Raw genomic sequence first — 18,681 nt, 5'->3', positions numbered from 1 at the left:
AATTAAATGTAATTATTATATAACCATAAGAAGAATAGTGAGAAACTATGCTGAGAGGGACTAAATTTATGTATACAATAGAACAATATAAGTTTAATAATTAACATGAAAGTTATGTAACGATAGAGTATAAAACATGATCATTTCGGATGTATGGTTGGAGTCAGATTTGGGTTGAATATACCCCGATTCCCAGAGCTCTTAATAAAAAGCACCGCATATAATCGCTCCGTGATTATGTGTTTCTGAACGCTAACAAAGTATTGATAGGTGATAATGTGCAATCTACATATCCCCCTATTTCTGGAGTTTTGTCAGCTTCTAAGAGGTTTTAGAAGGAGAGGGTCTCCATTAGGAGCAGGAGAAGATTACAGTTTTATAAGTTAGAAAAGGGCAGATCAGACTAAGATAAAGCAACACACAGCACAAAAGAAAAATGGTTAGTCTTTTCTGTGGTCTTCAGATAGACCTCATGTATGAGGTTGTGGATGTGTGGACGTGTGGATTTGTTGGTTGAACAATGAGGTTGCAGTTTAATTTGAACAGCACATGATGTGAAATCACTCAAGTAGCATTTTAAGCGGGTCGCAATTGTGGATGCTGCCATTCTTGCATTTCTGGCTCTGGCTGCCTGGTTTTGAGTCAGTGTTTCTCCTGTTTGAAAAACAGGTCCCTTCAAACTTGAAGAGGCTCAGGCTGAGCACCTGAGATCTTTAATCTAGAATCTCTCACTGCCTTTTAAAATCTCTTAGAAAATCTGGCTTCCCAGCCTGGTACTTTTCTGTACTGGAGGTTTTGATTTATTCTATCTTGCCAGGAAGACTCTTGTGTAGCTGCACTATTTTAGCTTCCTAAAAGGCCTCTATCTATATTGGTCACTTGGGATGAACCTTGGAACTTCAGCAGGCCTCTTAAGTTTTCAAGTCACAGAAACTTGCTGAGCTGTATTAGAAATGGTCCTTTTTAAAAGAAGTTTTTTGCTGTTAGTAGCCACTTTTTCATCTTGGAGACTACACACACAAAAGGCCAGTAAGTCTAGATATTAGCTTAAAAAAAATTTACACATTGCAATTGCTACCACCAAAGAAAAGGCAGAACCCTTTCCACCAACAAATCTGCAACAGTACTACTGTTTTTCTTCAATTTAATTTGCAGGTTGATTCAGGGGAGGCATATCTAGAATGGCATTGTCAGCCTAAAGCAAAGCATAATGGTAATTTTGGGGGAAAAAAATATTTACACCATACAGCAATCTATGAATACATCTGATGTGTAGAGGAGGATGAGACTTGCAATTTCTTTAATTGTTTTATTAAGGACAAGGTATTGCCCTTGCAAACAAATTGTTTGGAAAAAACATTTGCATATTTAAATAGACTTATATATTTAATAGCTATAGTTGTTTGCCTTGCATATCCATCATTACATTACAACGAACAGAAAAAACATATTATTTGAATCATGTTTAGAAATACTCCACTAAGGTCCTGGCACATTGTTTGGCAGCATGTAAGACTGGAATAATCTTAGCCATTCCTGGACAGGGATTGTTTTCCTGCTAATTACTGTTTGATTGCACTAAAGTAAGGTGCTTGATCTAGGAGCTGTGGTGAAATAGCCTCTGGTTAGTGGCAGACAAGTAATGGAAGACTTCCACTGGTGGAAAAATCATCTGTGGTAATTTCATGTGGCACTTGTTGGAAGAATCATTTGCAGTAAGTGAGAGTAGGAATCACAAACAGAATTGTTGAGAGTTGGAACCTGTTTTTAATGGATCTCACAGAAAAGAAGTTCTAATGGTATGGTGAAAACTGAGAAAGTGAGACCTTAATTAGGAATAGAGGAGCTAATGAATGAGAGTGAGGAAGGAATAGTTCTCAGGTGTTACTGTCACTTGTCATAAACTCCAAGCTGAATGGAGTTGCAAGCTGGCTTTTTTTAGTCATAATCCAGGCAGGAAGACAAGACAATGGACAAGCTATGATGCACTGCAAGTAGTGGAATGAAGTAAAACAGTGGATTCATATGGAAAAGAGAAGGTATTACCTTGAGGAGTCAGGAAGACATGGAGTTCTGATCTGAAGGCATCATTTGCAGGATCACTAAAAGCAGCCTCGCTGGGCTGCACACTATTCTTGTATTTGAGCATCATGTATGTGTGAAAAGATTCAGCACCATGAAAATGTGGACCTTCAAAATTATTCATTAGGTTTGTATCTTTTGCAATTACAGGAAATTTTTCAATGTGAAACCTATTCAGAACATAAAAGCTACCAGTCAAACTTGCAAATTGATGATTTATATTTGGTACTCATCAACTGTTTATGGATTTAACTGAATCAATGTTTTAAAACTGTAGGAAATTATTAATAATCGTTAAGAGAGAATTTGATGTTACAAGGAATATGGATAACCAGCTTATTTGGCCCTCTCAGGAGCAAGTGCAACATTAGATGAGCAATATATTAAAGAGAAAAGAGAAAAGTGATCCTGTAAGTGAGGCATTTTTGGTGGTGGCTGATAGTGGAAGGACTATTTAAGGCTAATTCAAATCTCTTAAGACCTCCTAGTACTTTCTATTATTAGTCTAATTCAAGAGCAGAGGCTATACATCAACCTTCTAGTAAGGCTACTGATGGCTATGTGGTTAAAAATAATATGAAGAATAATGAAAAGACAATGACTGCAACTTGATAAGGAGTTCATATTCTGCCTGTGTACTCTAATGAGCAGTTCCAGTGTACTACAAAAAAACTGAAGAAGTAACTACAACACTCAAGTTTTGGTTAATTATTTTATATTCATATAAAAGGCAGAGTACATTTCTGGATACTGGAACAGAAGAAAAGGAAAAAAGAGACGGAACTGAGAGATTCAATATTGTTTCAGGATGTCCTGTTCAATGAAAGAATGGCTTTGAGATTCCAGACTATGGGAAAAACCACATTCCTCTTTAATACTGTAGATTGTGTCTAAAGATACCAGCAGAATGTTGTTACCAAATTGCCAGCTTATGGGTATGGGAGAAAAAATGTAAGTGTGAAGATCTTTGTTTATTCAGATAGCAAAGGTAGGGTAAAACAGATCAGAACTTCACGTAAGCAGTAATGCAAGATGTTTAAATTATTATTTCTGAGGATGTTTGTTGAGAAGGTTCTCTTAGTACAGTCCTAAAGCATATGGTAGAAGGTCAGTCCTCTTCTCCAGCTGTTCAAAGAGAGAAAGGTTGATAAATAGTGAAATTCTCAGGAAGACAAGGACTGCACATTTGTATTCAATGCTGCAAGATGGCTAGACTTTTCATTGCATACAAAAGTGGATTTGTTCAGAACATAGCAAGTTACAGCCTGAAATTGTAGCAATGGGAGATTTAGGTGGAATTAGACAAGAGGAGAAGTAGCTCTAAACAGAAGAGAGTTCTGTGTCCTGATAGATTGTGAACAGGAGTTGTGGAATCATCACCGCAGATGTTTTTAGAGCAGAGCAGTACAGTGGCAAATTAAAATCAGTGTTGGTAAGTGTAATGTAAGGCACCTTGGAAAAGTGTAGTCTTAATACACTATAGTGGATTCTTAGGTGACCATCTGGAACTGGATCTTGGACTTTGAATAAATATTTCTAGTAAAGTTGTATTTGATACTGGGGGATAGTTGGTGAGGTATATATGATATCAATAGCCACAGGCACAACGTGAAAGGCTTTGCTAGATATTAGGATGGGAGACTTAATTGTTTTTTTCCTTTCCTTTACCAGATTGAGAACTTTCTAAATACACAAGACAGGATAGAGCTTTTCACACGAGCAGATACTGTTAATACCAAGACAAATGTGTTTTATCAGATCAATAATGCATTTAGGAATGCAAATAGGAAGAAAATATCTGTTCATCAGATCAGTGTCTTTCTGACACAGTCTCTCTGTGGTATTAATGAAAAATAACTCTCGCTAGTTTTAATGCAAAACTGAAGCTGTTTAAGAAAGGGCTTATATAATATTTCAGCCTGGGACAACTGGGCCTGAGCTCTATAACTGCAAAGGTCCCTTCTAATCCTATGTGATATCTTTGCAAATATATTCACTATTTGCTTCATGGAGCTCTCTTGGGTTCCACTGAACAGGAAATAAATAATCTCCTTTGCTAGAGAAGGTGTATTATTTGGAGATTATGTTTTGGCTTCTTCATGATTTTAAAACACCATTTTTTAAGGATTAAAGCAGCAGCAGAGCTGATTATTTAGTGGTTATTACTTGATGAGGTAATGACACTTGGCTTATTTCCTAAGCACTTTTTGATCTACTGATGAAAAATGCTCTATAGGCTAGATAATATTATTGTTAACAATAGTGGAGTGTTGGGAACTAATTAGTCTCACCAGCCTTTTTAGGCAAAGGCAAAGAAGTGTTGATGGAGAAAAATGAATGCTCTTAAGCTTTAGGAATGCTTTTTTGAGTGACAGTCTCACTGTGTAACATGAACTACTCAAAGCTCTTGGGTGCACTTGTGTGAGAAAATGGATTTCTTTCGAAGTGGGTGGTTCAGGGTTTATTTGGGGAGTGTGTGTGTGTGTGTGTGTGTGTGTGTGTGTGTGTGTGTGACCAAGTTTTGGTAGTGTGGGGAGTTACAGGGGTGAGTGACTTCCCTGAGGAGCTCCCCTTATGTCCAACAGAGCCTGTGCCAGCCAGCTCCAGGAAGAACCTGCCCCTGGCCAAGGCCGAGCCCATCAGCCACAGCGGTAGCACCTCTGGGATAATGGAATTAGAAATTAAGAAGGGAAAAAAACCCAAATCACCACAGAAAGAGCAGCTGGAGAGCGGACAGAGAATATGTGAGAGGAAGACAGATGGGGAGGAGAATGAAACCTTCATAACCCCAGAGGAAATCATTAGCAACCTGCTATGCTACATATTATTTATAATATATTCTGTATGTAGTTTTTGATAAAGGTTGATATTGATGAAACCTGGTTCATGAAATCCAAATTTGAGACTAGATAAACACTAATGAGTTATTTGTTCACCATGTAAACCTTCATTTACCTTCAAGATATAAATGAATTCATGGAAATCTTTTATTACAGTTTTTTGTGAATATGACAAATTACATTTATTGTCTAAAATAAATATGACTGTCAAAAGGTTAAATGAAATAACTCTTTTTTAAGAGTTTGAGTGCCCATGGGGAAGTCATCCAGCCTCTTGGCTTTAATACTCTTAAAATCTAATGAACTTGAGGCTGTCTTCAAAAAACCATAACAAGCAGTTTCTCTGCCATTAACCCCATGAAATGAAATAGCTTCCTCTTTTTTCTACATCTTACATAGGTGGGAATTTTCTTGAAACTCTTGGAAGTAGTACCAGTTTAAAAAAGGTATCCTGTAGTCTGTGTGATAAAGAGGGAAAGAAAGAGGTGGTGCATCAAGACTGTTACCAGAATAAGCTCAGTAATTGGACCACCATAACTGTTGTTATCCAGATAAGTACTGGAATACCTCTGTTTCTTTAAAGTTTCTTTTGAAACTTGAATTCTTTTGAATGGGGAAATATTTCCTGGTTTCATACTTTTATGTAACTGCAGCTGTGTTGTGGTGGGGTAACCTTCACTGACTGCCCACTGAAGTCGCCTTCACTCTTCTCCTCAGCTGAACAGGGGAAAGCAAAACCTTGTCATGCAAACCCAACACAGTGGTAGACCTCTTATTTAGTCATGCCTTACAGATAGTTGTACCTGATGTTTGTAGTCCATAATTTCTCTGTTCCTAATTCCTTGCTGAAGGCTTTATTGTGATTCTGTACGTATGTTTGGCTTCATAGTAGACTGTGACAAGAGCAGTTCATCTGAGAAGGGAGAATTAAGTGCTCAGTTGCTCTTTTGAAGTTCCTTGTTGCCCTTTCTTCTGCTCTGCTCTTTTCCAAAAAACACACTGAATGGTCACTCTGAGTACCTCAGCTTACTGGACACAATTGAAAGCAATTTCCCAGTGCCTTGTTTATTGATAATTCTTAGTGATCACTGTGGCTTTTGTTTCTTTCTCACAGTGTTGTCTGGAGTGTTTTTCATTTAAAACTTTCTTTTCTGATCAATGATGAGGGTAAAAACAGCAACAAAAAAGAAATTAATTGGAACTGTTTTCAGTTTAACTACTTTCACCATTTCTTACTGCATCACAGCCTGTCACTGCTGTGCTCTGTTGCTCACTTGAATGCTCACCTGCACCCCTGTTTTCTCTTTCCCATTTGTGCTTGCTTGCTCTCTATCACTTTCAGCCTCGCTTGCTCAAAATTGTGTATTGTATTTGCAGAGAATGCCCCAACAAAGGCAGGAATGATGAATCTGACTCCATGTTCTCAGAAGGCTAATTTATTACTTTATAATACTATATTATATTAAAGAATTATATTAAAGAATACTATACTATACTATAGAATACAGAAAGGATACTTACTGAATGCTAAAAAGATAATAATGAAAACTCGTGACTCTTTCCAGGGTCTTGACACAGCTTGGCCCCAATTGGCCAATGAGTCAAAACAACTCACACCAGAAGCAAATGAAACAATCACCTGTGGGTAAACCATCTCCAAATACATTCCAAAGGAGCAAAACACAGGAGAAGCAAATGAGATAAGAATTGTTTTCCTTTTCTCTGAGGCTTCGCAGCTTCCCAGGAGAAAAATCCTGGGTGAAGGGATTTTTTCAGGGAATGTGAATGCCACAATCCTGTACCTGTTTTCAGTTTGCACTTGCGCTGGTTCACACATCCCTCATGCTTTGACTCCTTCCTCAGTGTTTCACACCTTGAAGCCTTTTAAGCCTTTTGTGTGGCACTTTTTTGTGCTTCATTTCACTCTCTGTCTGTCACATATGTTCAATTTCCTCTGTTCCATTACTGGATTCCTGGGGACATATCTGCCGTGCTGCCTAGTGGGAGTAGGGGCTGGTATTCTAGTATATCTCTGACAGTGTTTGTGTTCCTTGTTCAGCTCCAATGATGATGTTACCAGAAAATTTTAACCACTGCTAGTTTCCCTGCACATGTACATCATTACTTTTTGTTCTCTCTCTTTAAAAAAATTGCATCATTTGTTTTCTTTTTTTAAAATTGATTTTCACTAGAAAAAAAAAAGGGGTTATTTTTGAGATGTGAAACCAAGCAACATTTTTCAGCAAAGTTATGTGTTCTGTCTGAAGGACCCAAGGAGCCAGGAAATGAAAGTAAAAGAAGAGTGTTGCATCCCCCCAGTTAAAACAGATAAGATCCAATATGGTTCAGATTTTCCTTTCTATACAAGGAAGACATTTCAGACTTGAGAATCCATGCAAGTCAGATGGGCATAGTTCAGCCTGTCTAATGCTTTCCTATGCTGCATATTCTGCTCTCTAAATATCAGCTTAGCTATGCTTAACATAAAAAACAAAACTAGAGAAAACCCAAAAAACCAAAACCACTGACTGCATTTTATGTTTTTGTTTTGGGACGCTTTCTTGTCATTAATTATCCCCTTTATGAGTAAACTTCTGACCAATGTAGCTTTCTGTTCTTTTTTTCCTACTACTCAGCTATGTGGGGTTTTTGCATCTGTTTTATTTGCACAAACTTAGATGCTTGTATTTAGGGCTTTCACTGAATAAAATGTGATGAGAAATCATATGGCCTGTTAAGAGAAACGAGAAAACAAGATTTTCAGATAGTTAAAAATTTCTTCACAAATCTACGTCCTGCTTCTCTCTGCTTACTTTTAGTCTTTTTCCTGCTGGAACAGGTTTCCCAGAGAAGTTGGGCATGCCCCATATTCAGAAGCATTCAGGGCCAGGTCGGATAGGGCTTTGAAGCAACCTGAACCTAGTGATTGATGTCCCAGCCCACTGCAAGGGTATGGGACTAGATGACCTTTAAAGGTCTCTTCTAACTCAAAACATTCACTGATTCTGTATTGAACTATTAGTGGAGGGTGTTTGTCCTTAGTTTCAGCTAGTTGCCAGATGGTTTAAGTGTTATTTCACTGCAGCTAAGAATAAATAAAAGATAATACATGATTTTCCTTTACAGGGAGAAGAAGCTGTCTCTTTTTCAGTCATTTATGATTAAAGGGAAAAGGGGTGCGAGGAGGGAGATTTTCAGATGTTTTATAGAAATAAAGCAATTCAAATAAAGCAATTGTGACAAGATATCAAAACTCAATGTATGTCTACATTGCATTTTAGAAGTACAGTTGAAGAATTGCTGTCACATATGCAGTATCCTCTGCTGTAGGTAAGGTGGAATATGGATATTTTGGGAGTCTGTGTACAGCCTGAAGTGATCTAGCCTTACTGGTGTCAGTGTCTGAATTAGTTAGTGGAAACATCTCTGGTGTGTCTGCATTTAAAGCTGCCATTACCCATCACCAAAGTTACAGAGATAATGGTCAGCCTGATAGAAGCAGAGGCAAGAAGGGAACCCTAACAGTAAAGGGACTGAAAAAGCACTGGAGGAGACCAGAGGCCTTTCCAAGTGATCTGCATGACTGATCCATCCTGTTCTGTCTCGTCTCTCAGCCAGCACCTGCTTGCTTCCTGGCAGGGTTTGTATCTGCCACTGGTAGGCACAGAGGGCAATTTCTCTCCTACTTCTCCCTATCAGAAGTTCACAAAACCTTGGGGCAAAATAATCATCAAAACTCACAAATTATTAATTAGTTGTTATTGGTACAATCACCGTTAGTAATTATGGGATATTATTTTAATATATCTTTGTAGTCAAAGTAGAACTTCCACTGTCTGAAATGCAACTTGATTTAGAAGATATTTAAAGGACTGTTATGAGTGGCATACCTAAAGGCATGTCCATTTTTCTACAGTGACAAAAGAATATATTTTTGCATAATGAAGTTTTAAATAGATCATTAAAGTTTGGAGTGCATTTTACTTTGGAAGCAGAGTTTGAAAGGGAAAGAAATGTTATTCCCTGTCTCTAATGCTTTCCTTGTCTCCTGGGTTGTTTGAATTTCCAGTAAATTTGAATTTGTCTGTGTGACAAAAGCCTAGAGCAGAAGCCCATATTACCAGAGGAAGGAAGAGCAGTTTGGGCTTGCTAAATGGCAAAACTGTGCTTGTGTTATGCCACAGCTGCAAATGGGGAAATACTGCACACAGATAGGAAACCTAAACATGCTTTTCCTTGTTGTGGCCAATACAGGGTGAGATTTTGTGGTAGCCAAGAGAGAAGGCATGAGCAGTTTATTCTGTACTACCTCATGTCATTGCTGGGGCAGAGAAAGGGACTCTTCAGGAGAAGGGCTTCCTTCCTGGTTGAGAAAACATGGAGGGAGCCATCTGGTGTTGTCAATTATCAGGGAATTTTCTTCTCTATGAATAATTTGTTGTAGTTTTTTTAATTAATCTTGTTACTGTTACTGTTTGTTTTCTTATCTCATTGCCATTTTCAGTAAATTGTCTTTATCACAACCCATGATCTTTGCCTTTTGTGCCTCCAATTGGAGGTGGGTGGAAGAACTAATTTGGGGAATACCATTCCTAAACCATGAGAGCCCTGTGTATGAAATGGCAGGAGATAGTGTGCTCCGAGCTTGGTTTGGGTATAGTGGGAATTCCTCCTGCCAGCTGCACACTGGGATGTGAAATGCAGCTGCTGTACTGCAGCGCCTGACATGGGCTGCCCATCCTTCCCTCTGAACCCTCCCTGATGGCTTTCTTTTGGCTTTTTGAGATGTTGAACCAAAAACAGACATGTAGTGAGACAGCAGTTTGTGGAGAGAGACGCCTGATATCTCTGTATTTGCAACTAAAGCTTTCACAAGTCACTGTCTGTAAAAATGTAGCGTGGTTTGTTGTTCATTTCCAAGTCTGTGCCATCAAATGTGTATAAAACTCAAATGAATACTAAGGAAGGGAATGAGTTATCAGCTCATTGGAGACAAGGAAGGGAGGACACTAAGATACATTCTAGCAGACAAATCAAAGTGGACCTCTCAATTTTCTTGAAATTTATCAAAAAAGAAAACTCTGTGCTTTTCTTTTTTAATTCCATTCATTTCTTTAATGAGTATTTGAAAATCTTTAACCTTCAAGAGTAATTATTCTCTAAGTCTTATCCATTCTTTCCATTGTGTAGATATTTTTCTTCCTTAAAAAAAAAAAAACAGATTAATTATAAGAAGATGGATACTTAACTAAGCTTCAGGCTTCTCTGGTGAGTCCTAGCCTCTAGCTAATAAAAATGTTATCTCTGGCAATTTAAACGTTTTTTTCTTTTAATTAAGTTTTTAAAAAAGTGGGAATATGTTAAAAAAATTGCACAACAAGGTGATATATAACTGTCATGAATGAATTAAATTCACCTATAGTAAAGCTTCATTTTCAATGTCAGAAAAATAAAAGAAAGATTCTATCTACCGTGGTGTGAACAGCATTCTTCTCTTTCTTAGTCTGTAAAACTAAAAGAAAATGTAGTAGTAAAATCACAAAAATAGGCAAAAGGAGAAAAGAATTGATATAATTCCTCAAAACTTTAAATATTTTAAACACTCTCAGTTTTTAAATATTTAACAGAATTTAATTTGACTGATGGTGTCTCTTTGGCTGGAAAAAATATCCCATACAGTCTTGTCAATCCCAAATATCTTAATATCCTGCATTCTGAATCACAAAAATCATGACATTGAATTTCTAGTTTTGTTTCTAAAGCGACTCTGCATCTGTTCTCCTAAAAATAAGTCCTCATTAGCTACCATTTACGTTATGAATTATTAGATCAGAATTTATAACTAGATAATAATTTCAAGTTTTTCTTTGGCATTCTAAGGAATAAAAAATCTTCTTGCTATAGAAGAGAAACTTTGAGTAGCAGTTCACATGTGCAATCACATTAAGACTGTAAAAGCTAAACCGTACATTAAGGCACGTACATGGGATTTTCATCTAGGTGAATTCTGGGTTATTTTCTTTTATCTGTCTTAAAGTTCTGAGGAAGATTAGTTGAAGAATTATGACATCTCAAGTAGTACTTAGGAGGTGCATCTTATTTTCCTGTTCTCTGTCTTTACTACTTGCAGTGTGGGAGTGCTGAGTGCTGTTTCTGACTCCAAGACACAGGAATCATTCGTTTCCAGAAGAACAGCCCAAGGCACAGCAGCTTTTGGGAAATTCTGTGATAATCCACAGCAGTTTGCACTGTAATATGCAGCTACCAGTGGTCACGCTGCCTGTGGGCAGCTCAGTAGGATTCATGGAACTTGGCCACCCGTGCTTGTGGCAATTTCCTGTGTGCTTACTTAGGAAGAGAGTTGGGAGATGGCTGCTTCCTCTTTGATGGGTTGCCTTCAGGTAAAATATGGCAAGAGAGACCCTTGTGGATGCAGAGCAGGGAATATGCTTGTTTAGACCTTGTGTGCAGAGGTGGGATAGGAAGTGTGGGGCCTGATCTTGTCAGCAGCAGCAGCTTCAATGAACTCTGTCAGTGTGCAGTTCTCAGGACCAGTTCTGAACTTGGATGGAAGTCATAGGTTAATTGAGTTCAAAACCATTAAGGACATCCCAGTTGTCTGAACTGGTCTTTGTTGGGAAGCTTGTGTAATCATTAGTCGTTTTCAACTACTAAAATGTGTACCCCATTTCTCATTCAAAATTTGTCTTCAAGTTGGTGGTTCTTGCTAAATCATTTTCCGAAAGATTAAAGGGCTCTTCCATTCCTGCTGTTTTCTTCACGTGGAGGAACTAACATGGTTCAGTCAACTCACTTCTCAGTTTTCTTCTTGCAAGATGAACAGTTTGATCTCTTTCAGTTGTGGGGCATTAGCTCTAGTTTTAACTTTTTGCTGGCTCTCTTCTAAACCCTCTCAAGATTTTCAACATACTTTAAAAAATGCACATGACAGAAGTCATGGTGGTATGAAATAGCATACTCATCACCCCTACATAAAGAGGTACTACTTATATTTATCACTTCCTATTCTTTACTCCCCAATTATACTTCCAAGTACCAAATGACTTACACTCCTGCTTCTTAAAACTCTTTTTAATTATCTTCGTACCTATGCTGGTTTGAAGTCCCTTCCATCACCAATATTTTCCAAAATACATGATTCTATTTTATAGATATAGTCTGCATTATTTGTTCTCAAAAATATTCCTGTGCAGTTGGACATAATGAACTGCATTTTGTCTGAGTGGGCAGGACTGGCCTGTCTTTGGCATAATTCTCACTATTAACTTGGTGCTGTGTGTAAAGTTTTGGGTTGTTTTTTGGTGTTTTTTTTGGGGTTTTTTTTTTTTTTTTTTTGGTTTTTTTAATTTCTCAAACATCAGTAAATACTAAATAGGAACCTATATTAGTGAGTACTTTGAGATCCCAGCAGGTATTCCTGTTTCAGTAAGCTTGGTGCTTGCAGTCTGGTTAAGTAGCCAGGTTTTAGTTCTTAATGTGGAATGTCCTGGTATTGTTTCTTTTTAACAAGAAAATATGTTACTTGATCAGACACCTTGCTGTGGTAATTTGTATGTCTGCACATAATATTTCGTTGCCAACTTTCAATCAGATGTAAAGATAAAATCAGTCTTACCAAATTGATATTTATAAAAAAAGGCTGTCTAATTATTTTCCTATCAATTAATTTTCTATCTTCTGACTTCTGGTTGAACTTTTTCATTACTTTAAGTGCACTTAGTGCATTTGGCATCAGTGCAACAGGCCCAAGAATCATCGTGATCATTTTGTTTCTCCTTTTTGAGTACTGACACAGAGTAAATACTCAAATCAATAAAACAGCCTGTCCTTTCTGATAGATATTAGGTAGTGGCTTTGGCTGTTGCTGCCACAAATTCCTTCCTTTATTTTTGAGCACACTGTTTTCCTGTGGGTATGTAGTATGGACCACTGGATAGAAGATATCCTGTTAACAAAAGTTAAGTCTTAAAGTTGTCTGCAGTGCAACTAATCATATTATGTGAAATCACAGTACTTTTTGTGTTCAAAAATGACAGACTTTCTAAAGTCTCTAAATAAGAGAGAAGGTCCCATTCAGTTCATTTAGTCTGCCAAACATGCACTGTTTTCCATGATGTTGGTATGTGCTGAGTAGACATATTTCTGATCTTTTCTTGTCAGCATATTAGCTTCCTTCATTTTTTTTAGTCAAGTATCAAAAGCGTTTCTTGAGGGACTACCCTTCCAGCTTGAATCATCTGGCTCCAAGACCCCTTTTGAAATGTTTCTGAAGCACCATTTTAAGCCTGTGTTGGAGCATCACGGGCTGAGTTTACACAAAGGGGCCCTGCAGTCCAAAGAACTGAATGTGTGTATCCTTGCACAATAGCTCTACCTCAGTGTGACTAAAATGGCTCTTCCAACCATTCACCACAATGAAGCTTCACAAGGGAAAAATTATGAACTTTCCAATCTCCTCCCTGTCTTTCTAATTCTCTATTTGTCTATTTTGTTAGTGCAGATATCACTGAGAAATCAATGGCTGATTTATAGTTTTCATAGCTCTTAAATAAACCACACAAATTTAAAAAGGGAAACTGAAAAATGTTTTATCTACATTACACAAACTTTCTTCAGTAATGTTGGAGTATATACACCTGACTCCCCTTTAAAAATTAAATGGAATACCTTTATAAGCAATTGCTGCTACTTACTGCAGTGGTCACTGTTTCAACACCTCCAAAAGTAGCTCTGTCTTAGTTTTCCTTGGGACTTGGATTTTTTTTCCCTGGAATTTAACTTGTAAAGCCTCTTGTTCTTCTTGTTCCCCACAGACAGGACCATCTGGACATTGTTATGTTGTAATTGTGGAGAGCCTAATATTTTTGTTTTTTAGGATTATGGGATTAGTCTGGCTTTTAAATAAAGTGAAACAGACATCATCTTATTAACATTTATATTACTTCTTTTTTACTTTGTTTGCTGCCAGTAATACTCAAGTCTAAGTTTTGTGTGATTTTGTAGATTTTGGTGCCATGAGATATGGCAGCAGATTAATGAAGTTTGGCTTTGGCTGGCTTCACACTGGTAGTGTGGTAGTACTTCATTAGCTCACATATCCTAAACATTTGGATTCCTGCACTTCCAAATTCCTCTTTGAAATTTTAGAAATATGGTTCTCCAGGCAGGGGCTATCCCTGAACTCTGGGATGCACATCTTTTAGCTTGTCCACAATTTTTTTCTTATCTGATTGTGCTTAGTCCTTCACCAAAATCATTGACATTAAGGAAATGACTAGTGTGCCAGGTAAAAAGATGCAGTTGGAGTCTTCTGCATGACATAGGCCACAGGATTTTTTATTGCCTTTTACAAAAACTTCTTGATTTTAAAATACTCAGAGACAGAAAATTATTGGTGATTTTTGGTGAGTTATGTCAATGCTTAATTACTTTGTTTGCTCAAAATTTGGGCTGTGTTTCTGTCTTTCATTTTTGAAAATTCAGTTATCAATCTCTGGTTCCTGTACCATTCTCTTAAAATTGGAAGTCTTGTTGGAGTGAACTTTACTATTTCCCTAAAGGATATGAGCAAATTGCCTATTAGCCATACTTCTGTTTATCTGAGTAGATTTCTGTCCTTCAGCAGTTCAATCTGAAATAGGTTTTCCAGCGCTTAGGCCATTCTGAAGGTCTTTGCATAATTCACCTTACTGAGTTCCTTGTTAAATAAAGATCACCAGAACAGAGCAGTATTCCATATTCTCCAGTTATCTATATTGTACAAATACACATATGAAAATATTGAAGTGTTTTTATAAAGAATTGAGATTGACAAAATGTTTTGATTCTAAATGTCCTTTTTAAGAGGCTTACAGTTGTTCACAGACTGTGACTATTCAGGATTGAATTTTACATTTTGATGAAAACCCTATGCAAGACTTTTTAATTATTTGAGAAAATTGCTTATTTTCCAGGAGAAAAATATTTTCCTTGCAAATATTATTCAATTACTGTTTAACTGTAACAGGAAATAATTTCATTCTTTGTACCCATTTTTGCCAATTCTGACTTAAGGAAAGTTACCCATTGAGATGAGGTATCTAGCACTTTGCTTAAAAGTTTATTTACTACATGATGAGGAGGGGACAGGTACAAAGATGTTAATTTCAATGCTGTAAACATTTACAAAGGATAGGGGATGAAACAATGTCATCTGTCTTGTTTGGATTTTTTTTCTGTGAGTGAGTGATTTCAACGAGACTTAACTTGAAAACTTCATAGGTGTTATGAATAGGAACTTTCACAAGGGCAGGTGTCCATAACATTGAAAAAAACCCCATGATTTTGAGAAAATGATAGGTATGAGATGCTGTGCAAGAGTAGCAGTAAGTGACCTGCCACTGCTATTTCAGAATGTTCTGAGAAGGTAAGTTCTCTGAGCAGGAGATCAATATGAGTGTTTTGGTTATATACTTTAAAACAATTACCTAGAATTGGATTTCAGTGCAAGAAGCAGCTTTGGTATATTGCTATGACTGTTCATTTAAAAGCACAGAAACCAAGAACTTTAGAGTTACAGCAGCTGTGGGAAGCATAAGTTGATAATGTTTACATACACTTCAGAGCATAAATTTCTTACCATAAACAGCAATGCAAAGCACTACATATGTGCAAGTGGAGAGAGCAATGGATACTGTGAGAACCATGGATGAATTTGAATTTCTGGACTTTAAATATGGAACCCCAATCCTGCACTCACAGCTTGTTTCCCACTGAATATGTAAGATACAAAATGAGTTACATCCTGTTCTAAAATACAAGACCCTGATTCTGCATAAACTTAAGTGTTTACATAAATTCAGTCATCTAAGTAACCACACTGCCTGCTGGAACTTCTTCATACTGGTTCACATGCATGTACACGTTTACTGGGCTTAGTTACTGTGCAAACCAAGAAATGAAAATGAACACAATGCAAACCAAGAAATGAAAATGAACACAAAATGTTACACAAAGTGCATTTTCTGAGGAAGGGCACCTAGGTTAAGATACTTGCTGGTTTGTCAGTTTGGCTTCAGCTTCCTGAACTCCCCACCTTGAGCAGCAGAGATCAAGGATTCTCCTTGACTGGATACTTTTGCTTTTAAGTAGTAGTTAATACTGGCTGAGAATCAACTTAATTCATTTAATGCTGTCTGAGTGTCTTTATGGCCTGTAAATCAGGTAGGACTGGTGTCTCTGCTATTAGTGGTTGTTGACTCTATTCATAGTAGTTGGTAATAAAAGAGAGTATGTTTTCAGCTTTTTGCTCTCTCCTTAACCCACTATTCATCCCTTGGTTGCTCAGGGAGTCTGTATAGTAAAATTATCTGTGTCCACTTGGATTGATTTATTCTTTGTTAAGTATTGGGTCTACATATTGTTGTGTTCATTTCTGACATGTTTTAGGGTGCTGGTTTGTAAATACACTGACTAATTTTCTTCTAATCTATCAAGTCAGACTAATCAGTAATAAATAATTCCTCTGTTTTGAAACAAGTTTCTTTTGAGAACATATCAGTATTTCAGTGTGTATTTTGAGGCCTTTCTTCTGGTGCTTGTTTTGATATGAAACCTCTAAAAACACACCAGATCAGCAAAAATCAGGGAACTTAGTCTGGCCTCTTTGCCTATATTTGCTGAACATGGTAATTTAAGAAATAGCTGTGACAGCATGTTGCCTTTTTTTAAAATAATATTTTAAAACATAAAAGATAAAAATATAATTGTATTTGTGATATAATGATTGTTATTTTATTATCATTATTTTTGTGATTTAACAGAGGCTGAAAGAGACTGTATTAGAAAATCTGAGGTTTTACCATTGGTATCAGTGGGCTTGTTTCAGAAAATCTTGGCGGATGGTGAGGTGGAAGGTTTATTTACTCTTTTATTTTTAAACCTTTAGGGAACTACTTGTCACTTTTTCTCTACCATTAGCAGGACTAAGTATATTTTTGCTCTCACACATTACCTGAGATCTTACATAACTGCACTATGGCAGCTGTGAGAGCCTGGATAATGTCACCAATCATGTGAGTTTCACATCAGTACTAGTGATGTCTAGGTGCTTCACCATTGTTTCCTGTTAAGAGAGTTCATTATTATCTGCTTCTCCTGAATGGTTGGCAGTGGTTGACACAAGGACTGGATATTGTGTCTTTGTGCTCTCAGCTCTGTTGCAAGGTAAAATTTAATCAGTGTGTTCTTGGAGAAGCTTTCAAGGCTCTTCTCAGCGTGCGTCACAATACAGTGATCAAAATCCTCCATTAAAACATGAGCTAAGTTCACAGGAGCTGCCTAGGACCCTAAATGGCAACCCCTATGTTAAAGGGGGAGATGAACAACTCAGGCCATCTTCTGTCTGGCAGCCTGACCTCGGTTCCTGTGAGCTTCTAGGAGGAGGAAATCAGTGCATTGCCATTGGCAATCTGAACCAGCCCTGGCTACCAGCAGGCACTGGCTATCCAAACCAGCCCTGGCTACCAGCAGGCACTGGCTGTCCAAACCAGCCCTGGCTACCAGCAGGCACTGGCTATCTCTGTACCAGCCCTGGCTACCAGCAGGCACTGGCTATCTCTGTACAGCCCATGGCTACCAGCAGGCACTGGCTATCTCTCTACCAGCCCTGGCTACCAGCAGGCACTGGCTATCTCTGTACCAGCCCATGGCTACCAGCAGGCACTGGCTATCTCTGTACAGCCCATGGCTACCAGCAGGCACTGGCTATCTCTGTACAGCCCATGGCTACCAGCAGGCACTGGCTATCTCTGTACCAGCCCTGGCTACCAGCAGGCACTGGCTATCTCTGTACCAGCCCTGGCTACCAGCAGGCACTGGCTATCTCTGTACAGCCCATGGCTACCAGCAGGCACTGGCTATCTTTGTACAGCCCATGGCTACCAGAGCCTTTCTAAGCACATCATGAGTAGTTCAGTACAAAAAGGGAGGTTGTGTCTACTGGACACAGTCAGTTTTTCTCAGCTTTCACAGTGTCCAAGAGGGAGGGACAAAGCCAGGAGAGAGATGCTCCCTGCTCCCCAGTACAGCCAGGATTCTGGATGAGGTCTCCCACCTTTGCCATGCCAGTGGTACTTTGGCCATGTTCAGCACTCAGGGATTTGGGAGGGTGAAGCAATGCAGAGGAGCTCTGAAGCTTGCTGGTTTATAGCAGCTCTAACAGATGTATGGCAATGTGCTGTGCTTTGGCAGCAGCCAGCAGCAATGCTGCCGCTTGCCAAGACAATTGGCAGCAGATGGCTTCGTCCAGTTCTGCCATGAAATTCGTTTAAACTAAAAAAGATAGAGTATTGTACTTGGAGCTGATTCATTGCAAGAAAGTGAAATTTCTTGTATTTTGATTTTATAAGTTGTGAATTTCACAAGTACTGATGAGAATCCAGATTATTACATAGCCTCTTCTCCACAGCCCAGCACCATGGTCATGCAAAAGTGAGAAAAGTTCAGTTGTATTCTTCTATATCAAAGGCAGATTTCCTATATTTGCCATAGCTCCTAGGGTAACTTTTTTAAGTGGATCACAGCCGAGGAAATTTTGGACCCACAGTTCCTAATCTGTTTTTTGTAAAACTGTGTGTCCAAATCTTTATTTTGGCAGCTGACCCCATGATGAAAACAATACCACATTGCAGGAGTACATGCCATCTGTGATAACTTTTTAAATATAATTTTTGCTGCAAAATAGCAAGTGCTTAATGTA

The 18,681-nt window shown here is 38.0% G+C and overlaps 1 protein-coding gene across 1 annotated transcript in view; it reads left to right on the top strand.

The window, feature by feature from the left end:
* The window catches only part of LARGE1 (LARGE xylosyl- and glucuronyltransferase 1), a 274,524-nt gene that overhangs the window by 88,159 nt on the left and 167,684 nt on the right, over positions 1-18,681 (top strand). The gene's annotated exons all lie outside the window — the stretch shown is intronic.

The sequence above is a fragment of the Ammospiza caudacuta genome, chromosome 5 (assembly GCF_027887145.1).
Source record: "Ammospiza caudacuta isolate bAmmCau1 chromosome 5, bAmmCau1.pri, whole genome shotgun sequence".
Lineage (NCBI taxonomy): Eukaryota > Metazoa > Chordata > Aves > Passeriformes > Passerellidae > Ammospiza > Ammospiza caudacuta.
The sequence above is the reverse complement of the archived record's forward strand: the minus strand, read 5'-3'. Positions and strand labels throughout refer to the sequence as shown.